The 13,171-nt window shown below is 37.9% G+C and overlaps 1 pseudogene; it reads right to left on the minus strand.

Annotated features, from left to right (window-relative positions):
* Positions 1-2,642: 2,642 nt before the first annotated feature.
* LOC110598583 (large ribosomal subunit protein mL42-like) lies at positions 2,643-12,891 on the minus strand (annotated as a pseudogene).
* Between the last annotated feature and the right edge of the window lie 280 nt (positions 12,892-13,171).

A 13,171-nucleotide genomic window follows, 5' to 3' on the forward strand; every position in this document is an offset into this window, starting at 1 on the left:
TTATCTATTCATCTATTGAAGAGCATCTAGGTTGGTTCTAGAGTTTAGCTATAAACATTGATGTGGCTGTGTCCCTGTAGTATGCAGTTTTTAAGTCCTTTGGGCATAGACCAAGGAGTGGGATAGCTGGGTCAAATGGTTGTTTCATTCCCAATTTTCCAAGAAATCTCCATACTGCTTTCCATATTGGCTTTACCAATTTGTAGCCCCACCAGCAGTGTATGAGTATATCTTTTTCCCCACATCCTCACCAACACTTATTGTTGCTTGTATTCTTAATAGCTGTCATTCTGACTGGAGTGAGATGATATCTTAGAGTGGTTTTGATTTGCATTTCTCTAATTGCTAGAGATGATGAACATTTTTTTATATATTTGTTGATTGAGAGAAGTGTGTGTTCAGTTCCTTGGCCCATTTTATTGATTGGGTTATTTGGTTTTTGGTGTTCAGCTTTTTGATTTCTTTTACCCTAGAGATTAGTGCTCTATCTGATGTGTGAGGGGTAAAGATTTTCTCCCAAGATGTAGGCTCTCTTTTCACCTCACAGATAGTTTGTTTTGCCCAGAAGAAACTTTGTAGTTTAAATTCATCCCACTTATTGATTCTTGATTTTAATTCTTGCACTGTAGGTGTCTTATTAAAGAAGTTGGTTGGGGCCTAATCCCACATGATGGAGATTAGGGCCTACTTTTTCTTCTATTAGACACAGGGTTTCTGGTTTAATTCCTAGGTTCTTGATCCATTTTGAGTTGAGTATTGTGCATGGTGAGAGACAAGGGTTTAATTTCATTTTTTTTGCCTGTGGATTTCCAGTTTTCCCAGCACCATTTGTTGAGGAAACTATTTATGCTAAACGCATTAGCATAGACATCATGCTAATAGAGAAAAATTGAAGGAATTCCTTCTTAAAACTAGAACATGACAGGGATGCCCTCTTTCACCACTTCTATTTAACATAGTTCTTAAAACACTGGCCAGAACAATTTGATAGACGATATAAATTAAAGGGATTCACATAGGAAAAGAAGAACTCAAATTAGCACTATTTGCTGATGATATGATTCTATACCTAGAAGACCCCAAAAAATCCACCAACAAACTCCTAGACCTAGTAAATGAATTCAGTACATAGCAGGATATAAAATCAACACCCATAAATCAAAGACATTTCTGTAATCAGTGACAAATTCTCAGAAAGGGAAATGAGGAAAACTACCCCATTTAAAATAGCCTCAAAAATAAAATAAAATATAATACTTGGGAGTCAACTTAATGAAAGAGGTGAAAGACCTATATAATGAAAATTACAGAACCCTAACAAAAGAAGTCACAGAAGACTTCAGAAGATGGAAAGATCTACGTTGCTCTTGGATAGGCAGAATCAATATTACCAAAATGAACATTTTTGCTTTTTTGATACAGAATTGAACATGTTTATAGATCAACTTGAAGTGCATAGCTGATCCTCAGCCGCAGAGACTGGGGCATGTGATGATTGGTCTGTCTTCCTTGTTCCAGATATTAAATGATTTGAGTAATATTCCTGCTCTGAAATGACTGTATTCATGTTAAAAACAAATCAAGGAATAGGGTGCTATCACCTCCCACCCCACAATGCCATTGTCATCTCTCTGGGGGGGCTACTGGAGAGGACTCTGACCCTGCTTCCCTTCCTCCACCCTGAGTCCCCTCAGTCCTCTCTCCAGATCTCTCGAGGTGACAACCTGAGAGTTTCAAATTATGCATGTTCATCTTGTCCCCACAACCCCACAGCAAATCCGTCTAATGGCTTTCCGATCTGTCTGGATGAATCCCAGAGTGTTCGCATTGAGCCCCCGGCCCCCCCAGCCCCCTCTCACACTGCCGTCCTCTGCTTTCTACTCAGTCAGGAACTTGACCTCTTGAGCAGGTCAGAGGCCCCTGCTCCTCGGCTTTTCCTTTGACTCCCGCCTCTCCCGACGTGCTCCCTGTACCACTCTCAGGTCGTGTCTGCCATTGCAGACTTCCTAGGCTCCTTGGAGAATTCTATGGAAAGACATCCCTGATGACCCACGTTAAGCAGCTAACTTAGACCTCTGTGCTCTAGAACCATCATCTACATTTGAATCTGGCCTGCATCTACAATGCCATCATTTCACCACAAAGCACTGTGGCGTCTATGTGAGCAGAGTTCGTGAAGCCTAGGAATACTTCTGATCATCACACAAACCCAGAGCCCGGGACAGGCAAGGGGTGAGATGAATATTCATTGGATAGACTGTGTCAAAGAACAAATGCTCTCCCTCCCAAGTAAGCAGAGATTTGCAAGATCTTAATTATATTTTTCCAGGTACTGACTTTTGTTTCTGTAAATTTTAAATATAGGTGACACCATTGGTGGATATGTTCAGTTAAACACATTTTGAAATTTATTTAAAAATCAGGAAAATAATAATTAGATTAACAATAATGAGTTGTAAAGATTAACAAAGTGGTAGTTAAGAATATCCTTTTGGAAGCATCCATGTTTTATTAACCACATTTCTACTAATAACAATATTTTTCCCATGATGTAAGTATACTCATACTAGACACACAAAAATAAGTGGTAGCCTTTAATGTCGCAAAAGGAAAAAAAGATGAAATGGTTCCTCTAAATAAAAATTTCAAATCCGAGATTGATAAATGCATATTCTAACATATGAAAATATATTTTTAATATTATTGTTTTTACTATATAACATGTAAGTGAATATACCAGACTGCATTTTCTCAAATGGCAAGTGAGACACTGGATAACATTTTTCTTAGATTCCCCCAAGAGTCTCAACATCATCTGTGTCTTTGAAGATTCAGATTCTTGTGACATCTGTGATAGTGTCCATGAGGATACCAACGATGCTTAGTAGAAAGAAGTTCTCCTATCACGGGTCCTTGCTCAAGGTTTCATCTTTTTCTTCTAATCTGGTTTTTAGCCCTTGATCCTGTGTTTCTTCACTATTGTGCACAGGATCTGGTTGAGGGGTAGGTTGTGTGTGTTCATGTGGGATATCTGCAAAGGGAGGGAGCATACTATAATCCTGCCATCAGATGTCAAAGTGAGATCTCCTTTACAATGAGAGTCACCTGGAAGAGAAGAGAACGCAGGTTTATGACAAACACCAGATAAAGCTCATCAGGAGAATGCCATGTTGCCTCAAACTGATATTTTAGTTCTTAATACACAAACTGGTGATAGATGCCAAAAGAAAATGAAATGATGTGTTTAAATAATAAAAGAATATAAATGGAAGTCTATAATTTAAAAAAATAAAAGAAAGAAAAAGAAGACCCTTTTCTGCCAAAAGAGAAGAGGAAGAAGAAGGAGCAGGAGGAGGGGAGGGGGAAGAGGAGAAATGTATCTCAGGTTTCTGATAAAGAAAGTTTTTAAAAATATTATTTTAAATTATTATGATAGTGACACATTCTCACATGCTGAAGAGAAATACTAATATTGGTGATATTTTTCAAAGCTCTCTTACTACAAAATTTAATTTTATAGATTGCTAACCATCTATGAAATGTTATTAGACTAACACAAGGTGATAACTTTATGAAAAGATGTAAGGTTTTTCCTCTAAATTCTTAATTGTGCTCTAATCAGGTTATTAAAACAAACTCTCCAAATTAATTACTTGATAATATTGTTATATGGTTTAGATGGTACTATTATATATAAATGAAATTCTTCAGAAAATTATGTTTAAGTAACAGTTTATAATAAAATATTATTAATAAAATTTCAAAATCATTATTACTGTACATTTCAGGATAACTATGAAAAACGGATCAATCAAGAGTTCTGTATACCTGTTATTTTGTATCAAACATAAGATACCCGCCCATGCGCATGTTTAACACTTGGGGAGGTTTCAAAGTCGTGCTCTTTTGGATTACACTTCAGTACGTAGGATTCGATTATAACTTTGAAGTGTCCTGACTTTGTATCTGAAAACATGTATGGATATGCACTCATGAGGGGCGAGAGGACAAATGTCCTCCTGTGTGTCCTATAATTAAGTGTACCCATCCTCAGCCCCTCTCTGTTACTTCCTACAACCTCAATAGATCCCTCCAGAGCCCGCTAAGTGTTAGGCTGTATTTGAAAATCTAAATTGGTTAAAGACCATCACTCCTGCTGTTCAGTTCCTTTTCTTTCACTCAGACAATCTTTGCGAAGATGGAATTCTCATAAAGAATCATGTTTTACAAAAGAGATACTTTTCAAAGTGGAGGGAATGCTCTTCTGAGACAGGCTGGAAACTGGCAGGATGCCCCTCCCTAGCCTGCCTGGAGCCGCTCTCTGCTGAGATGACTGTGGCACAGCAGCAGGACTGCAGCAAAGGCTCCAGGCACTTCACCCAGTTTAAGTCTTGCACCTGAAACCAAGGCTGTCCTGTCCAAGTCAGTGGGTTTGCCCCCACGGATTCCCTTTTGGAAGGAGAGATGGAAACAGGACCTGGGCAGAGCCCGGCAGCAGGGCAAGGGAAGGAACGCCTGCTTGCTGGATGCTGCTTCCACAGAGCACTCTTCAGAACCCACATCAACACCCACCCCCACCTCTCCCATCCCCATCCCCTCCCCTCCCCTCCCCACTTCCCCACCCCCATCAGCATGGAATGAAGAGGCGCTCTGCCTGAGGGGTCTTTCAGGCCCCTTGCATTCCTAGGATCTTAGGAACCATAATCTCTTTTTCCAGAGATTCCATTCCATGAGGTCTTTATTCCTGGAATCCTGTTATAGTTTCTTTAAACTAGATTTAAGGAGACAGTATGGGAAAACTTTTCAATGAATTCTTAGCTAGCTTTAATTTCATATGAAAGATATTCCTGGCTTAGATATTTATACACAAGTGGAATTTATTTCCACACATTTGTCTGCCTTATTCCTGTGCAGAATTATTATGGATGTGAGTTTAAAAGAACTGTTGCACTAGGTGAAAAAAAAAACATGAAATTTTCATGTAGACGCTCATGAAGAGAGAAAATATAGTGGATTTTGGGGATGAAGTTGAGGAGAACAGATACATGCATCACTCAGAAGACACAGGGAGAAAGAAAGGGTCAGGTAGAAACTCACTAAGATATTCATTGCCCATCATGCAGGAAATGCAAACAAATTAAATAGTCTCTTGAAGTGATTAACTTATATCCTGAAATACTCTATAGATATTAAAAGGAATTAATGAATTTGCACACTGATATAAACAAATGCATACAGGCACAGAGGCATACCCACATGATGCAAAAACCTAGACCAACATTTAATACAATACATATACTAATGACTTTTGTAGAATAGTGTAGCCTTTGAATTTATTATGGCACTTGAATTTATTTTAAAAATGTATCTCAACCATTAATAGACATTTAGAAATAAGGAGGGCAGCAAGACAGGAACAGACAGGGTCTCTAAAAAACTCAAGGAGGCAGGTGGGAATCAAAGGGCAGGGATAGCTTTATGATAAAGCATGAGTTGACCTGACCTTGACGACTTCCTAATGTACAATTAGAAGATTTAGTTAAAATCTTCCCTTAAAATGGGAGAATATAACTTTCTTATACAATAAACATAAAATCAGGTCTACTAACAATGTGTTAACTGATTGGCAAGAAACAGAGCAAAAAATAAAAATAAATAATAGATGATCATGATTTCTTCATACTCAAGCTAACTTCTGGTCTTTGAGAACTTTCTTACATTTGGCTTTGGACTGGTAACAAAGTAGAAATAATTTCTTACTCTGTTCCTTCTTAAATGGACTTCTTGCATTTTTCCTTAACCTTTTTTTGTGTTTCTGATTTTTTTTTCCTCAAAGGAAAATGTCTGTGGGCTTCAAAAGTCAAACTACACATAAATATTTTTTGAAATCTGTTTTAATCATGTCTTTTCACAGTGTTTTTTGACTGCTGGCATTTATATATGCTTTTTGTGTGGAATAATTGCTTTTTACTTAAGGTGCTCTCCATTTCTAAAAGGCAATATTGGGTTACCATTCACAGTGACAGTTTGGGAATGTCTGGAAGAGATGTACATTTTTCATTCTTGAACCCTTGCAAAGAGCGAGTTTGAGCATGTTGTGGTCTATATTTCAGCAGCAAATGAGTTTGTTCTTCAGTTGCACATTCTTAAAGCTGTCTTTCAAGAATAAATCTCATTGGAGAAAGAGCGGCTGGGGAGCACCTCTCTCCAGCCTCAAACTATTTCTCCCCCAAGGCAATGTTTCCCAATTACACTTCGCTGTCATCAGCACCTTCTTCTTGTCTGGGCTCATCAACCTTCCAGCCCAGTTACCACGGTGCTGCATTGCTGGAGAATTCAGGACCCCACACCAAGATGATCATCTTAGAAATGCACAACACCCTGGAATGGGGCGAGAAAGACCAACTATTTGAGATTGAAAAGTGGGATGTTTGTCTGTACAGGTGGCCTAAATGTCTAGTCTGATTAAGAAAGTTATTTTAAGCAGAAAAGATAATTTGCCTTAATAAGGACAGCAAACATAAAACCAATATGTCTTCCCTTCACTAAACACTGGAGCAAATGAAATATGACTTTACATGAGGTCAGTCTTGAATATGAAATATCAACTTTCTGAACACATGCAAATTTTTATGTAAATGCATAAAAGATGTTTCTGTTTCACAGAAAACTAAGGTACCATTTATATTACATTTGTTTTTGCAAACACCCAAATTTCATTATCTGCCATTCACCAAGGAATGAAGCAGAGAGAAAAACTTTAAATTCAAATGTACAATTTCAATTTTGTTTTAGGCAACTGTGGAAGGGCGTTTTTGTGTATTTATATAACACAATAAACATGTACCTTACAGCCAAGAGATTGTATACATTTTCCCCTGGCAAAGTTACTATTTCCAATATTGCTCAAGAATATATTATATTTGCACAGTGTGTATATATACACATCTTTAACATTTTGTTAACATTAACATTTATTTTGTTTCCTGTAATGTGTGTGTATATGTGCTTTATTTAATAATGTTAGTTAAAATTTTCCTTTTTTTTTTTTTTTGTAAATAATGGTAGTATAATTTAAAAAGTCTGGCTCAATTCCCAGACTTAGGTCAAGTTAATATATGAATACATTTAGTCCAGTTTACTGTTTTATTGGGCTTTGATGTTGAATGGCTTTTCTTTTCTGAAGAACATTTTTCATTTTGCAAGTTCTAAAAATGATTCTAAATAAGACAAAACATTGTTTGTTTGTTTGTTCATCTTTAAATGTAATAAGAGAGTAAATCTAATTTAGAAATTCCAATTGCATCACATATATGTTGAATAATGTGGAAGGTTTAAAGTTACATCGGACATGAGGAATAGTGTTCATCTTATTTCCTGGCATGAAATCATCTTTTTCTTTATGACTTTGCTCATCTCAGAACTTTAGAAAAGTGTGCATCCATGATTAAAGAATAAGTAATTACAATTACAGTTGTAATACCTAAAATTAACGCAACTCCCTTCAAATAATTTTGGTTTGGTTATAGCATAAAATTGCTTTGCCATTTTCTCTCAAGTGGAAAACTGAAGGCATCAGGATTACTACAGACTTTCCTACAACTGCCATTGAAGATCAGTCTCCTCTCTGTCTCTCTCATCCCCTGTTCTCACAGACACTATCTAATGGTGGCCCTCTGTGATTATTTTCTAAATTAATTTAACAGTTTTCTAGGTTTTTTTCTCTCCTTTTTCTAATAGTACAAAATGGTGGGATTCATTGTTACATATTCATACATGCACACAATATAACAATATGATTTGGCCAGGATCCTTCTCCGTATTTCTCCTTTTTAATTGTCTGCTATGATTTACTTTCTTTCCCTTTCAACCCATTCATCATTTTGAAGCCAATATAAGCTGGATCATAGTACTTGTCTAGCGAACTGAGTTCAAGGGGGAACTTGGGTGTCTCAGTTACTTGTTTCAGTTGTACCTAACAATTTATTCTAGGGATTTTTAAATAAACCAATGTCTGGTCCACATGTTTGAGGTGTGAATCATTCTGCTGAGGGTGGACACGGGTCTCAGAATTCCAAACACATTTTATGGTGTCTTACTGGTGTTAATAAAACACTGCACTAATCACATAGTACAATAGTTGGCTAGTATACCAGGAGCAAAATAAATTTTTGTGTTTTGTTTTCAAAATTAAGCTTTTTCTGGCCATTGAAAAATGCATCTTCTCTACCCTACCACCTTTAGAAAACCTTCTTCCCAGGCGTTCCTGTGGTGTTAAATCATGTGTTTGACATTTCACTGTCTTTATCAAGTACCTAAACTGTAACATACATGAAAACAAAGACTTCGTTATTTTCACCTTAGGTTTTTGGTGTTCGTAATAGTGCCTGATAAATCTCAGGAGCTCAGGAAACACTTTTTGAATGGATAAACAAGTCCTAAGTTGAGGTTTGGAACAGTGGATAAATGAGAGATTGCCACTAGAATGCTTTCAAAGTTCTCGCTATGTACTGCAAGGACCAGATATAGTCTCTAGGAACTATCTGCTGCTATAGTTCTCCAGGTCAAGTCTACAGTTGGCAAGCCTTTTAACTAAGCAGAAATTAGGCAAACTGAGATTTAGCTCATAGGTACCCAAAGAACCTAGACTGGTTCCAGAGAAGGACTTTTAAATAGATCTTCCTATAGTCACAGAAATGGTTCTCTCTGTGCTGCCCAATATAATAGTAGCACGGCATCTATGGTAACTGAGTACAGAAATGTGCCAGAACCACTAAAAAATTGTAAATTTTAGTTAATTTAAATAGGCACACACACCAGGGATTACCATATTGGACAGAGTAGTTCTAGAGTTATTTTTCTCTTTTCATAGTCAAAATTTCTCATGAGATTATTCATAACCAAGACCAGCCATGGCCCTTATGATGGGGAGGACACTTATTTTCTATAAAAATACCATCAATTAGCTCAAAATTGTGTTATGCTTAGGGCAAAATCCTTGTCTCCCGTGGAGGCATGGCTGCTGGAGTTTCCCCAGTCAGCCCTCTCCAGTTTAGAGTCTGTCTGTCTCCTGCCCTTGCTGGGCTCAGGATCTGTCTTTAGCTGTCTTCTGCCACCTTCACAGGGCTGGCACATGAGTTCCACTGTGGTGTCCTGAGGGCTGGACTCTGCTTCCCTCCACACCCAGCAAAGGAGGGTATCACACCTGCCTAGTCCCATGAGTGTCTGCAGAGGCTCTGCAAGGAGACCAGCTGGTATCCTTTCTGGCCTGAGCGAGCTGCTGACAGAGAGTCTCTCTGCTCCACTGAACCCAGCAGGCCTGGGAGACAGTAGCCATTGGTCTGTCACAGGCATGCACCCTGACGTGTCTACAACTGCAAAGTGATCTTTGGAGCCATGAGCTACAGGTTTTGAACAGCACAGACACCTCTGTTTCCCAATCTTTCCTAAAATATCTATGCTCACGTATTCCTGAATTTCCCCTACTTCACATGGATTGATATCCTAGAAATTGGTGTCAGGAGAAATGGTGATTTAAAACAAATGACAGATTATTACAAACTTGAATGTCTAAATGGAAGGGCTCAAGAAAATATCCAGACTTCCCTAAATGAGAATGACAATCAATCATTTAATATTTTATCCTTTACAAAGGGATTACTCACAATGACACTAATCATGAGTCAGTTTTCCATGTAGGATATTTCCATTTTTTATAATTTACTGGAAAATTATAGAGCAAAATAAGTTGTGTGAGTAGCCACTCCATGGATAAGTAACAGAGAGCAAGTTTACAGACCATCAGGCGGAGAAGTGCTCTGACCATCTTTTGATGCCTAAAATAACTACACCCCATCCTACTGGCTAAAGCACAAGTTGTCTCTTTTCTATCATGTCTCCCTGGGTCAGGGAATTGGGAAGGGCGTAGAAGAGGGAGTCATCTCTCCTCATGATGCCTCTGCTGTAGCGGGGAACCCAGAAGCCTGAAAGCGCTGATGACTGCTAGGCTTCTCTCTGGCCTCCTCACGACAGTAGCCTGGGACTCCTCATAGCAAGGCAGCCTCAGTGCAGTGAGATACCCAGAGCGCCCAGTGACCTCCCAACAGGCGGGAGTGGAAGCAGTCAGTCGGAAGCCTGGGCCAGTTGTCTTGGCACAACCTCCCTTCTGTCACACTATATTTGTCAAAGCCAAACCTGTCCAAGCACCATGGTGTTCAAGGGGAAAGAGACTCAGGCCCTGGCCTGTCCTGGAAGGAGGATCAAAGAGTTTGTGAGCATCTTTGTCCATAGTAGGACTAGGACAGGGTTCTCATTGCTATAAGTCACTTGCTCACATTGTTGGTTCCCAGGGATTTGTCTAGTATTTTGTACACATGGGGGTCATCTCTGCGCTTCTCTGCCATTGAAAGAGAGAGGAAAAGGCTGGGGATTTTATAAAGCAAAGGTTTGGAAGCCAGTTAACCTTGGAATGAATTCTCCGGTCAGCCATTTGCCAGGTAGGGCTGCACCAATTATAACAAAATGTGAACCCCAATTTCATCAACTGTAGACTTAGGAGAATTTAACACTTTTGTAGCTGGATGGTTGACAAGATTAAAAATACAAAAAAAAAGATTAAAAATTACAAGTGACAATCCTGATACATAGTAATTGCTCCGCTGATGTTACTCATTTTTATTCCATGGCACAGAGCATACAGGAGTCTGGATTCCAGCAGTATTTCTTTTAATTTTAACATTCAGATGTAATTTGGATAAATTCTACTCCATAGGTTTACAAATCTAAAATCTCCTGAGAAAAATCTCAAAACTATTTGAATTTCATTGCTCTGTTATTTTTAATCTCTATATTAATTTAAATTCTTTCAAAAGTAAGACTAAATTATGGTATAGCTATGTACTACCTTTGACATAATTTTCAAAGTAGAAAAACTTCAAATAATTTTCAAGATATAGGAATTTTATTTTTTTCAATTAAAATATAACTCATCGTTTGGGGAGGGTGTTAATAACTGTTCACACTTAGAGCCCACAAAATGCAAACTTGTGAAGCACATAGAAGATTTTTCAAAATTTATAAGGAGATATTTTGAGAAACCAAAAATTAAATGATTTTCCTGAATCTCTTTGTAAATTAGGAATTTAAGGACCGATTTTTCTTTCAATTTAAAATATTGAAAATATAACACCTTGCAAACATTTATACATACAAACTCAATCCAGGGTCTACAGTGCTTTGATTAACAATATGTCAATGTTTAGTTTTGTTAAATGTCAAAGGTGTTATGATTTAAAAAGAAGGAGGCAGAAGAGAAAGAAGAGGAGGAGGATGGAAGAAAGGAGGAGAGGGGAAAATAATACAATTTTTATGGCTACTGCTTATGTATTTTTTAAACTATGAAATTCTGAGTTTTATTATTTACAGAAATTCTAAATTTCCATAACTTGACATCTTGCCTGCTAAGACATGGGCTCGCAACCTTTCCCACCACTGCTGTGACAGTCTTCTACACACTCAGGGGATTTCATAACACCCAGGAATATCCCATAGTCCTGTGCGGTGGGAGCCAACCAATGGTGCAGGAATGTCACACCTGGCAATCAAGCTTCAGAGGATGTATGGGCTTCCAAAGGAGAAGCACTCACTCAGGATTTCCAGCTTCTAGAACCCTCCTGTGTACCTTGGCTTGTGACCCCTGCCTCCAGCAAGACTGCCAGCAGTGGGGGTACTCAGATAAAAGCTGAAAACATCCTCTGCTTTTGAAGGTCTCCTGTAAATAGATTAAGCCACCAGCGCCAACTAATAGAGTATCTTTGACAACAATGAAAAATTTTAAATGTTAACTGAGGGTAACTGATATAAAATGTATTTAAAAAGTCCAATCAATGCCTCGCAGTTTCATTTGAGAAGCAAAATAATTAGAAACAATTTGGATTGTAAAGCATGCAGCATGTTAATTTCTTCCACTTAGCCTTTAACAAAGCTAAGGATGTTGGAATGAAAACAAGCTCATTGTCTTCCAATCATGGCCCGTGCCTTGGAAGACTGTTCCCCTCAGAGATGTGTTCCTAGCTGGTGGCATCACAATAAAATATTATGAAAATAATTGTGGGTAAACAGAGAGAAGCAAGACATCAAAAGGAGAGAGATCTTGTAGCAAATAATCTGTTCTCGTGCTAATTTTGATAGCTGTACAAATACATGAATAAGGAATGTTGGAAGAGCAGAGGAATTTTTTCCAAATGCTCATTTTCATCAGATGAAGCTTCACTTTAAAAACAAGTGCAAAATTAGCAAAGGCATCAAATATCAATGTGCTTCAGCACATGTGTAAGTAGAAGCAAGTAAGGCATATAACTCCTACAGGTAGGAGAGATTCTCCATCCCACTGAGACACTTGAGCTGTACGCCATGTGGTTCAATAGTGTTGGTGCTAGACAGAATGCTAATTCCAAAATAGCTGCAGGGCAGAGTGTCTTCATGTTTTCTTATCATCATTCATCTGCTCTTAAACCCCATGGTACATTTCCTCCCTTCAACTCACAAAATATCCCTGCACTGAAGCTAATTCTGCCTTGTCATAGTTTATCAGAGCCTTCCTTTCCAACGAGGACAGGGAATGTTAAAAAAGGGACACATCACCCAGTCCTCTCTGATTTCTCTCCAGTGTTCACCAAAGTCACACTCACAAATCATGGGCCAAGGTAGCATCCCATAGAGAAAAATTCAAACATTCCTGACAGGTGGACGGAGGGAATATACATTTTATGAAATAATGAGATTGTGAAAGGCTACAGTCTGATGTTTTCTCTGCATTCATCATCCTCACAAGTGCTTGTGGATCTTATAAACTCAAGTTTAGAAACACTTTGCAATTATAGTCTTCTTACTCAAAAGTAATTATAATACCTTCAAATGTTCCTCCTGATAACATCCTTTTTTCTTTATCATAGCTCTTTAAAAGAAAGCCCTAAATTTTTCACAAAAAAAAAAGCAGCATCAAGCAGAATTTTGTGATGTATGGGAGAACCAATTAAAGAGATTTTTCATAATTGGCTTATTTATTTCCATCATATTTCTAACACTCACAAGCAACATTTAAGCTTTTGACAATCGTGTCTTCTCAGTTTCTCTTCAAAGAAAAAAAAATTCCTGCATATCTTCTTTATTT

This window comes from Ictidomys tridecemlineatus, chromosome 6 (assembly GCF_052094955.1).
Source record: "Ictidomys tridecemlineatus isolate mIctTri1 chromosome 6, mIctTri1.hap1, whole genome shotgun sequence".
NCBI lineage: Eukaryota > Metazoa > Chordata > Mammalia > Rodentia > Sciuridae > Ictidomys > Ictidomys tridecemlineatus.